This window comes from Pimephales promelas, chromosome 16 (genome assembly GCF_988280905.1).
Source record: "Pimephales promelas chromosome 16, fPimPro1.hap1.1, whole genome shotgun sequence".
Classification (NCBI taxonomy): Eukaryota; Metazoa; Chordata; class Actinopteri; order Cypriniformes; family Leuciscidae; genus Pimephales; species Pimephales promelas.
The window spans coordinates 11841039-11852141 of NC_142784.1; the positions used below are offsets into that span (position 1 = coordinate 11841039).

General features: G+C 40.3%; 1 long non-coding RNA gene across 1 annotated transcript; it reads left to right on the forward strand.

Moving 5' to 3' along the window:
- The first annotated feature begins 473 nt into the window (after window positions 1-473).
- Window positions 474-6221, forward strand: LOC120470623 (uncharacterized). Its single transcript, XR_005620562.2, has 2 exons — window positions 474-778; window positions 6177-6221. It is a non-coding gene; the product is annotated as an uncharacterized LOC120470623 (long non-coding RNA).
- The last annotated feature ends 4882 nt before the right edge of the window (window positions 6222-11103 follow it).

The window sequence follows — 11103 nt, forward strand, 5'->3', positions numbered from 1 at the left end:
TTCGGTTCATTCATGAGACGAGCTGCAGTTCAGGCGCCGGCGCCTCTGTGTTTTGACTATCGTCTGCTATATTTACTTATTATTTATTAATCTAGGTAATTTGTGGATGAAACATTAAAATTAAGAAACAATTAATTCAAAACGAAATTAACTTTAAATAAAGGCTTAGTGCTTTCTGTTTGAGATCTCAGTGGAAGTCTTTTAGTGGCGCTTTCAAGGAACTATCACGTCCGCAACATTGTTTTTTCCTCATAAATGCGAACATGAAAAATAAAATAAAATGAATATTTTATGTTCTGTGGAGAGCCAACCCTTCTTCATCCGGTGGGCCACCTAAAAGTTAAAGATTTTTTTTTTGTGTCACGTCCCTCATCTGTATTTCCCTCATATTAAATATACAATGTATGTGTTATATTTTTCTAATGTCTGGACCATAGGGTCGGGACTCCTTTATTTATGATCTGCTGATCGTCTCCGCGTTTCCCCCTGTCGGCAGCGAGGAGTCACTGTCACTACAGATGTTTTTTTTTTTTTTTTTTCCTCCTCTTTCCCGTCTCGTGCCCCCGCAGACGGAGAGCGCGCGCGTGTGCTCCTCCTCCTCCTTCGCGAGGCTCCAGCTCTAGCTCTAGCTCTGCCACGTAATCTCGGTCGAGCCCCCGCTCACTCACTCACTCGAAACCTCCGGGAACCGTGACAGCGACTGCGGAACACTCAAACACACTGTACGAAACACCTCCGGGCGGTGCGCGCGGGTGTAGCGGAATCACACACTGTGGCGGTAAGCGAAAAGTGCGTGGAAGTGTCCCCACGCGCGCGGCGCGAGTGCACGAGACGCAGTCCACATTAGGTGCATTTTTAAAGCGCGAGCACAAGCAACATGTGTGTGAAGTGGGATCGGATACTTTTCGAGTCATTTGCATGCAACAGGTCGTTGATTTGTTGTCTGTAGCAACTCGTTTCATTGTAAACACTGACAAGCAACTTCGACGCAGAAGAGAAACTATGAGGCTCACGCTGTCAATGCAGTCGTTTTCTAGTATGTTCAATAGCAGCCTGGTCTGTGAGCAAGTCGGCCAACTTTCATGTGTATTGAGCAGTGATTCTGAGAACTTTTTGTTTTTGTATTCAGAAAAGTTCAACACAAGATGTCACAAACACCACCCGTAGTGCTGATTCATAATGTGACTTGCAACAGTATGGCGCATGTCGTGTTCAAGTTATGCTGTGTTGTGCTTGGTGGGTTTGGGATGTTGTGTATGTGTGTTATAAATTGAGTTATATAGGGGTTTGTTCAGACAAAAAATCCGTCATTAATTACTCACCTTCACATCATTCGAAACCAGTAAGACTTTCGTTCATCTTCGGAACAAAAATAACGATCTTTTTGATGAAATCTGAGAGCATTCTGCCCTCCCATTGACAGTCTATGCAACTGCCAGCTTTCCAAGGCTTGACAACGGTAAAGACGTCGTTAAAGTAATCCATCATAACTTTATGAATTGATGTAAATGCTTTTTGTTTTAGCAGCAAAACTTAAATTATCAATTTATTAGCAAAACAATTACCAAACGTGCATTCACAAGGGCACCACAACGCACGCATGTTGTTTTGATGCAAGAGCAGATGCGTGAATGTGTGTTGGAGATTAATATTTTGTAAATTATGTTTTGATGCGCAAATAAGCTTCAATTTTCATAAAGTCACATGGATTACTTATTTTTATACCTTTCTGGGGCTTGAAAGTGATGGTTGCATAGACTTTCAAATCTCTTAGATTTCATTAAAAATATCTTCATTTGTGTTCAGAAGGTTCTGGAACGACAATAGGGTGAATAATTGATGACAGATTATTTTATGTATTTATTTATTTTTATTTTTTTTTTTGGGGGGGGGGGGGTGTTTCTTCATGGACTGTTATATTACATAATTTTGACACTATTAATAAAGGCTTTACAGTCATGGACATTTTCTGAATAATTGAGTATACACTTTTTTCAAATTGGTTCATTTCAAATTGGCGAATCAGTCATATTCAAAGTTATTTTAAAATCCTTATCCAATGAATCACAAATGAAACAGCTGTTTCAGTTCCAGAATCCGCCAATGGTTTTGTCAGTAGATTTGAACAATTCGTCATATCAGTTTGCATGTCATTTGCTCTTATTTATATAGCATTTATACATAGAAGTTTCAACATAAGTCACTGAAAAACTTGTCGACTGCTTGTAAAGTTCCACATCAGAGCTTCATGCCCCAGATGACCCTGATTCACCCGCAAAATACTATGAAAATCAGATTGTGTGTTGATTTTTGAAAGTGTTTATATAATTGAATATGTGGTTTTATTCAAGCATGTAGTTCATTATGACACACTTGTAATGTGTGCACAAATTCACACAATCTTAAGATTCAGGATACAACACCCAGTTCCTGTTTGCCTGGGTGGGAATTGTGGCTGTGGTTCTCTGTCTGTGTGTGTGTGTGTGTGTGTGTGTGTGTGTGCGTGTGCGCGCGCCACTGCATTCTCACATTCAGATTTCTTAGTCCTGCCCTTTGCTCAGTTTCCATGACTACTACTGGTGAAAAAAAAAACTTACTAAAGGTGTAAAGCCACAGATATGGAGCAATATCTAGGACCTGAGCAATGGTGTGCTTATTAATGTATTTTTATTTTGTGTTTTCAGCAGTGTATTAAGTGTGACATTAAACATTTTTCAAGTTTAAAAAAAAAAAAAATTGTAATGCATGCATAACTAATTTGACGTATTACAAAATGAAATTCTCACTGCAGAATCATTTATCAAAAACAACTTTAAAGATCTTAAAAATTCTCAAAATTGTATTATTTATTAATAATAATAATACTATTAATATTAATAATAATATACTAATATTATTATTTATTGATAGTATAGTAGTATTTTTATGTGCACATTTCACATTTCATTATAAGACATTTTTGCAATCTTTTATCAAAATATTACTTACAAAATATTACTAGTTACTTATTAATAAACTTAATGTGCCTCAGTTTTTTACTGTCAACTCCCAATGAATGAAATCAACATGAACATTTACAAATATTAAAATGCATTGTTCAGTGTTAATGGGCTCTATGCACGGCGTTATTTCCGGTGAAGCATTAGGGATGCTCGATAACTTCCGCCGATCATAGAGTCCAATGCAATACCGAGAATTTATATTGAATTTTATACTCCATGGTTATACTAATGAAACGTTAGTCACAAAAACAGATAAAACAGACACCCCTCGTTGTGTTTATGCTTCTTTTTAAAATTATATTAAATAAACATAACTATATATAAAATTACATCTAAACGTATGTACGTTTCGTTTCAAAGACGGGAGGACAGTAAATATTGAAGACTCTGCCATAATCCCGTTTTCTCCGGTTTTCCTCCGCTTTAATCTACACAACCGGAAATGGACGAGCATCCTTACGTCAAATGCGGAACTTATGCGTGCATATAGCCCATTAATATTAACAAATTACACCTTATTGTTGAGTTTACCCTAAAATCCTTTTTTTCATCTTTTAGCTATTTATAAATAAAAGCCATCAAATGCTTTAAAACTACATTGCTACAAATTTACGAAGGGTTATTCATGTATTTTAATAGAAAAAAATCATTTATTTAACAGTTGCATTGCTTTCGGTTCAGGTCTTTTGTATGTGCTTAGTTAAAAATAGACTTTACTCCCGATACCTTCATATGAATGAGCAACGATGAGCATAACATATGTCCATCACATACAGTAGGCAGATTGATATCTAAAAGTTTTTTTTTTTTATTCTTCTTACTAACAGTTGAATATTAAGGGCGTTTTTAGACCTGTAAATCGATTGCTTTGTTCCCAAAACTGGGATTTAATTTGTTACAATGTGGCATTTTCTTCTTGGTTCGGATCGTTTTCACACAGCAACACTTGAAAGTGTTCCAGAAATGTGTTTATACAAGTGAGTAAAGCTGTCCTCTTATTGGTCAGATTTCACCTGTTTACGTTCCTCTGCGTCAAGATGGATAAACAAGTTCACTGTATTATTGTGGCTTTATTTGTAGCTGCTGCTACACACAAACACTTCTAATGCAGTAAGAGCGGGAATCAAGGCTTCGTTATGACTGCAATCTTGCAATGCATGGAGAAGAGCAATTAAACAACATTTTAAAGGTAGAGTAGGCAATTTATTTCACTAACACATTGTGTTATACTGGTTGAAACTCTCGTCACATCCTGATAGCAATCAATTATAGAAGTGGTCTAAATATTCAAATATGTACATATATCTTCTGTGGAAGTCTCAGGACCGAAAAATGTTTGTCCAATCATTACATTAATTGGATGTCCTTCCTGCCTGTCACCACGTCATTACCGCGTTCTGTAAGGCTAGTCACAGAGCGCCACAAACAGACAAAAGCTGCCTTTTACAGTTCGTCCTGAACCAAAACCTTGAGCTTATGCTGCGGTCACACCATGTCGGAACCGTAATTTAGAGATGGCAACCCGTGGCGTTCTACCCAAAGCTATTCACGTCCTCGGACTCAGATTTAGCCTAAATTAATCTGCAGCAGTTATTTCACTCGGCGGCCATCTTTGAAACGCCTCTCGGGCATGCAAGTGCAGCTCTTTGAATGGGGAAACATCAATTTCTTTAAAACTGTTCACCAAGCTTACGATTAAATTTCAGATTCGAAATCACCAATGAAATCTGACTACAACTGTCTTATCAGTTTTTTTCTAAACGTTCGAATCATGATAGAAAATGTAATTCTTCAGGCTGGATTAAGCTAATGCACAGTGGAAGCGCGTCTGACTGTTTCTATGGGAACCGGAGCTTCTAAGTGATGCGATGACTTTACCAATCAGTGATTGGCTCTTATTTAGAAGGCGGGACTTATTCCGCCATATTGAGCATTGCACTTTTCCCCATTCAAAACAATATGAGTGACGCATCTTGTGTTATTCTATAATCTTTGGTACAACTACAGCTCATTATTATTCTTATGACGCTTATCTGCTCTGACTGTGCTTCACTTGTGCGTTCATGTGTTTTAAAGGAGGCTTGGCTTAGGAGACGCTCTGAAGGGAGGGTGGGATCTCATGCTTTCAAAGCTAGCTTGCTATTGCTAGCCTCTTTCCTACCATTTGGTTTGGCTTTCAACTGCGATAACTAATGTGATAAATCAGACTGATCTCATGTAATGGCGTATGTATGATACTCCAATTCGTATTTCCATTTTTGGCGTGCTATCAACACGCATAATCGCTTTTCAGCGTGTTTATGAATGCCGTTGACTTAACGTTACGTTACTGTATATACAAATATCCTTCCCCAACCCCGTGCCTAAACCTACCGTCACTGGCGTCACGGCTGCCATAGTGCGCCAGAACGCTCACCACACACCAGCTTACTGGTGGAGAGGAGACAGTGATGAAGCCAATTGGTATATATGGCCATGATGGACAGAGGCCACTGGGCAAATTTGGCCAGGATGCCGGGGTTACACCCCTACTCTTTCGAAAGACATCCTGGGATTTTTAATGACCACAGAGAGTCAGGACCTCGGTTTAACGTCTCATCCGAAGGACGGTGCTCTTTGACAGTATAGTATCCCCATTAGGACCCACACAGACCACAGGGTGAGCGCCCCCTGCTGGCCTCACTAACACCTCTGCAGCAGCAACCTGGCTTTCTCAGAAGGTCTCCCATCCAGGTACTAACCAGACTCAGCCCTGCTTAGCATCAGTGGGCAACCAGTCTTGGGCTACAGGGTGATATGGCTGCTGGCAATTATGATACTGCTTGGTTCGTTGGTCCATTGGATCATGTTGCTTTTTTGACCTCAACCGAACCGCCTCGTTCGGGCACTTTGGGCTATCATGGGAACGATTTTTTTGGCGCGATTGCCGTGTTTACATATGCCTAAACTAACCAAAATAAAGGAGAAACCGCACCAGGTTCCGAAACAAACGCTCAATAAAAAAGTCCAACACCAACAATATAAAGAACTAGCTAGGTTAGTTGATCGATCGATGGATATCGCCGTCAGTTCGTACTACCATTAACGGTTTCTCCGAAAAGCGGATGCAATGAGACCTGTTTTTCAGTTTGTTCATGTGACGTTTGACAAGGCCTATTGTACGTGTTTTCACAGGAGGGCATCTGTTTGGTTTTCATCTGGGATCGCCGGTAACCCGCTGTGTGGAAAGGCACTGAGCCATGCGGCAGTTAAAGGGCAAGCCGAAGAAGGAGTCGTGGAAAGACAAAAAGGAGCGCAAGCAGGCCATGCATGAGGCCAGGGAGCAGGTGACGACCATCGTTCTACCGACGCTCGTCGTGCTCGTGCTGCTCATCGTCCTCTTCGTCTACGTGGCGACCAGACCCGGAGCCATCGAGTAAAAAGACTCCAAATAGCCAAATCCCCCTGTCCTTGTCATGTCTCTTTCGTTTTCCCTTGTTTTTTCCCAATTGGACACAATCATAAGGATGAATGGATTGATAAAGGAGAGGTTTCCAGTGCCACGTTTGGAGTGTATTAATGGAGTCTTCCGCTTTGGCTTCCAGCAAGAGCGCCTCTCCCAGCCACCAGCGTCCGTGCCTGATGCCATGGCCATGTTGGCTCTAAATGCATTTACAGGGTTCCAGCTTCATGCCAAAGCACCTGAGATGCAGCAGACTCAGACTGACCCGGGAACAGGGTCAGACCTGATGCCTCTGTGCTCAGAGTTACAAGTCAGTACAAATGAGAAGTGACTGAAGAATGTCTGTAGCATGCATGCTTATGCACACACACAGATCCTGTGGACATGTCACAAATTAACTTTGATGGATGTCACATGAAACCAATGACAGAAATGAATGTTTACACTTCTAAATGCTCATTACCGAATGCCTCTTAACAGTCAGTTGCCGATGTGTTTTGGTTAAACCATGCGTGTGTGTGTGAGCAAATGCACCATTGAGTGCATGTTTTTATGACACATCTGTGATATACAATCCCAGCGGCAAACATACTCTTATTTTAAAATGTATTCCAGCAGGACTTGGATCTAAGAATGTGCCTTAAAACTTTTAATGATGTAACCGCAGTTAAAATATTAATAAAGAAGTTTAAAGCCACGCTGACTGCTTCAATGCTTTTAATAAGTCTCCGTGTTGTGATGTTTTAGCCTAAGTTTGAGAAGTTCCAAGTTCAAATTCTTCTCATTAGTTTTTTGCTCAAGAGCTTTACAGCCTGAGGCGCTGAAATATCCTGTGTTTCCTTCTGAAGGGCTCAAACCCTACGCCCCCTTCAAAGGGATGAACGGTGTATGGCAGGGGTGGCTAAACTCACTGTCCTGCAGTGTTTAGCCACCAATTGCCGCAACACACCTGTTTGGAAGTTTCTTAGGAGTATGCTTAGTAAGACCTGAATCCGAATCAGGTCTGAAATCTAGTGAACTGTATTAGTGGACTAACGTAGGTAATAGTGATTGAGGGTTTAGTGGGCAATTTTGGATTCAGCCCTTGTTCAGGTGAGTTTAATTGGGGTTGGAACTAAACTTTGCAGGACGGTGGCCTGGACACCCTGGTGTAGGGCAGAGGTCTTCAAGCCTTCTACTCTCCCAATGGCTGTGTCCAAAATCTCCTACTACTCACTATATTGTGGACTATATTGTGAGCTCGCCATTTTGTAGTTCTGTCCGAATGTATAGTGATGATTATTATACCCTTTATAGTCCACTTAATGTATCCCAGAATGCATTTTGAAAAGTAGTGTACAACCGATGGTCACTAACCCAAGCCCTACATACCATCATGCATTGCGCTGATCGTAAAAATGGCGAACGGGCGACAGCAATGACGTAATCAACGGCGTGGAGAGACGATAGAGTAGTGTCCGAAAGTGGTGTTTCTATTGAGCTCACTATATAGTGCTCTACTGGAGTAGTGGTTTGACTGGAGATTTTTTGCACAGCCAATGTCCTGCAGAGTTGAGCTCCAACCCTAATCTAACACACCTGAACCAGTTTATCAAGGTCTTCAGTATCAATTGACAAATCGCAAGCCAGTGGTTTGTTGCACAAAACGAGTTGAAGAAAAGTACGTTTCAGGTTGACAACACCAAACAAATCCAAACTGGGTTAATATGTTTTTTTAATGCTGGTTAACAACTTTCTCTCTCAACCCAGGTTTAAACCCTGAATCAATAATTAAGTGTTATTCGCGTGCACATAAAGGCAACACCTTTGCTACACACAGCCAATAGCATTCAACGTGGAAAAAAGCAGGTGCGTCTATTTCTCAGTAAAAAAACAAGAAATTATTATGAGCAAATATGACGAGTTTAAGTGTATTTTAAAGGGATACTTCACTCTTTTTTTTTTGGAAATAGGCTCATTTTACAACTCTTACTTTTACATATACTATGGAAGTCAATGAGACCAGAAACTGTCTGGTTACTGATATTCTTTTAAATATCAGAAAATTGGCTGAATGGATTCGAAAATGGTAAAACCCAACTGTTTAACTCTGGGGGAGTTGTAAAATGAGCCTATTTCCAAAAAAAAAAAAAAGTGGAGTATCCCTTTAACCACAAAAAGCAACACCCTTGCAGCAGCCAAAGCTCGGGAGAATTGCTGGCAGAAAATAACTGATGTTGTAAATGCGTACGTTTTTACACAGTCATTTTTATTGGGTCACAACGAGGATAAAACCGATTGAAAACTCATAACGTCAGCATATTACATATTGAATATGAAATAATAAAAATACACTGTTGCAGAGGACCAGTAACCAGGGTCGACCCATCATGGAATTGCATCTTCATATCCAGGTGCTGGCTCCACCAAACAGGCTACATTTATACAGGGTACGTATGTGTACATAAACAGTTGATCCTTTGTAAAACTTAACTCTAAAATGCAAGCAATAATGACTTCATGTGTTTTCAGCTGGGGGAAGTTCATCTTCCTTGTCGTAGCCAGCACACACACCTACAGAATCCCATACAGAGGTTAAGCATAGAACATGAGGACATGCTATTGCCTTATTGCATGGCCTTATTTGGTTAATAGGGGGAAGCTTGTGATGAGGAGACACTATCAGTTTGCTCAGACTAGAGACAGCAGAGGTAAATGTGTTTTGTTGGAACATATTCTAATGAAGAAGAAAAGGTTTCTGATGTCTGTTGTGTTAGGATTTCTCATCACGCCTTTCAAGGCCAGAGAAAAAGAGCAGTGCAAAGTTTCAACTGTATACAATAAAATTATAACCAGTCTGTTACTACTTTAGGTGGAAACGGACACCACCAGAGCCCTCTAGAAAAGAAATCTGGAGCTGGACTATAAGATGAAACTACACAGCTTTATTACTTGAAGCCAAGTTCACACTACAGGATTTTAAGCCCGATATGCACGATTTGCAAATCGTTGAGCTCGCCGACAGGTCAGGGTGTTATCACGTGCAAATCGCGGGGGATTAGCGGACGATTAGCGGACGATGAACGCTTGCCAATCTGTTGAAAGAGCCAACAACGCAGCGAAAACTCAATCGTCGCGCGACTCAATCTCAGTGATGTCATGAGTACAGCCAATCATAGCAACGCATGGGTTGAGGAAACCCATGCGTTGAAAAAATCTTAGTTTTTATATATATATATATATATATATATTTTTTTTTTTGCATTTTTTTCTCAGAGCAGATCGTTGCGCAAACAGTGTGCAGCAACAGTGTTTCTGTCTGACGTCCATATTCACGTGTTGTGCACGTTCTGTTTCTCGTCATTTCTGGTTCGTTTTATTGCTGGTTTTTCGTGACAAAACGTGGTTTGTAGACAAGATAGAATCGTTGGGTGACAGAGTTGTCAACTCGTTATTTATTTGATTATTTTCAGGATTTAGACCGTACCATAGTACTGAAACAGCTCTCATTAGAGCCAAAAATGATTTGCTCTTATCATCCGATCGTGGTTGTATCTCTATGTGTTGTCAACTCGTGTAGTGAGTTACCTCCTGTTGTGGATCAATCACGTTGTGTTGTGTGGTGTGAACAGCTAAACAACTGATTTCACTGAGAGCAAGTCATGTAGTGTGAACCGCACAGTTCAGCCCGACGTTTTAAAATCATGTAGTGTGAACTAGGCTAGGCTTGAGTAAAAGTACAGATAGCCCTTGCTAAATTTTACTCAAGTACAAGTAAAAGTACTACAGTCAGATGTCTACTTGAGTAAAAGTACTCAAGTACTCGTTTTTAAAAGTACTTGAGTATCAAGAGTACAAGAGTACATTTTCTAAATATTGCATTATTACTGCCACAGTGCTTAGAAGTATGGACAGAAACGTCCTACATGGAGTTATGAAAAATGTTAATGTCAATACCTTGGAGAATGTAAAAGGAATTGAAAGTAAAATCAAGTCATTTTCATTGCTTTATTTAACATTTAATACATTTCGGAAAATTCCGAAAATTTGAAATAGTCGGGCCACGGGTCGGCACATTCCCGGGATGGACCTGCCGTGTCTTCATCCATTGTTTCGTCTCTTATCTAAATCTGACCATGGAGTTGACTTGAAATTGACAGAAAGCTGAAGGTGATTGCTAATAGGCTGACCCAATCAGTGGCGCCTGCACAATCCAATCACGTTTGAGAGGGAAACAACAAATTGAGGGTGTCCGAGATTTTTCTTCTTTTTTTTTTTAAGTAGTAACGAGTACTCACGGTCATGGATAGAAATGTAGTGGAGTAAAGAGTACAATATTTGCTTCTCAAATGTACTTGAGTAAAGTCATGAGTACTCCCCAAAAATGATACTCGAGTAAAGTACAGATCCCTCAAAATTGTACTTTAGTGCTCCGTTACTGTCTGGCTCTGATCAAAACACTGGGACTCACGTGTATATTAGAAATCAACTGAAATGCTGTGCTGTTGTTGCGTCTCTGAGTGCTCTGCCAGCTTGAAAGTCCATGGCAATGGGGTCAGTTTCATCAGGGGGGAGTTGGTGCTTTGGTGGCTATATTGTGCAGTATTGCACATGCAGACACTATCTGGGATGCTCTCAGTGGTGAAATGCTCTCAGGCCACACAGACAATTAAATTGAGC